This window comes from Alosa pseudoharengus, unplaced genomic scaffold (genome assembly GCF_046254945.1).
Source record: "Alosa pseudoharengus isolate Yale_2024_CS ecotype anadromous, Long Island Sound unplaced genomic scaffold, YU_APseudo_1.1 YU_APseudo_1.1_scf_12, whole genome shotgun sequence".
Taxonomy (NCBI): Eukaryota; Metazoa; Chordata; class Actinopteri; order Clupeiformes; family Clupeidae; genus Alosa; species Alosa pseudoharengus.
The window spans coordinates 13,282,334-13,283,393 of NW_027468587.1; the positions used below are offsets into that span (position 1 = coordinate 13,282,334).

The 1,060-nt window shown below is 45.6% G+C and overlaps 1 protein-coding gene across 2 annotated transcripts in view; it reads left to right on the forward strand.

Annotated features, from left to right (window-relative positions):
• The window catches only part of tgfb2 (transforming growth factor, beta 2), a 38,143-nt gene continuing 37,083 nt past the window's right edge, over nt 1–1,060 (forward strand). Inside the window, exon 1 of one of the 2 annotated variants that reach the window (XM_076280168.1) lies at nt 1–1,060. This exon is cut by the window's right edge and continues 371 nt beyond it. The gene's annotated coding sequence lies outside the window, so the exon portion shown is untranslated. The other variant, XM_076280169.1, reaches the window with a different exon arrangement.

Here is a 1,060-nt window from a genome sequence, read left to right on the forward strand (position 1 = left end):
GCCTCAGTTTGAAACGTGGGGGAGCACGTGGTGAAGCTAGTCCCTTATAAATCTCCCTGCAACCGACCGCCTGTTGATGTTGTGTACTGGCACGCGCTCGCACGGACCACGGAGGGACTGCGACTTTCTCATTTGTTTTCACGTAGAAGGGGATGTAGGAACGCGCTAAAGCTCTTCCGTTGCACTGAAGGGAAAATACAATTTCCCCCGCTCCTTTAGTAGTCATTTTGACATCTATCATCTCGGTCCCTCCACCAGTTGCTACCTTCATACCTAAACGTTTGAGCGCTAACAGTTTTATTAAGTTTTGTACTCGACACCCTCCGTGCGCCAGGACGGGGCAACTTTAAAACAGACTGTAAGCTACGGTGTGTTCTGGGACACGGCGATGCACAGTTCCGCGTAAGGAGCCGTGGAACTCTATCTGCTGAGGGAAGTGAAAGGCAGGCTTGTGTGGAGTGGAGTGGAGTGCGGAACTGGGCGCAGTTGGACAGCTTTGGGTGCTCTGATGCGGTGGAGGTGTGCGCTAACCCGCAGGCTGCGTGTCTGTGTCCAGCTACTGGAGATTGCGACCTAGTCGGTTGTGGTTTGTTTTGCTTGTGAGTTAGATCGAGTTTGCCGGGGCATTTTATGGTCACAGTTCGGTCTATGCCATAAGCCTGACATTAGAAACTTTTCTGTGACATTAGTGTAAGGTCACTATGAAGTGATCAGGTTTTGTGAAGTGAGGATACGACTTCGCCGTTCAGCTATTCATCTCGTACCTAACGGATTTTACAGATCATTTCACGACTTTGATTTTTGCTGGTTGAATGGATTTTCAGGTATAATTTAAACTATAGAGCTTGAGGTTGATACATACTATACAAAGTATTAGTGACATTAGCGAAACGAAAAGGGTTTAAATAACTAACAAAGGGAATCACGAGAGAATATATTTTATGGTTTGTTTTTATTTAGTACACGTCGAAATGAGTATATCCTTATATTTAATTTAAGAAGTGTCAGTAGTAACACGTCACCAAAATCAGTTTTTGTGTAGAATCAAGACGCTGCTGCT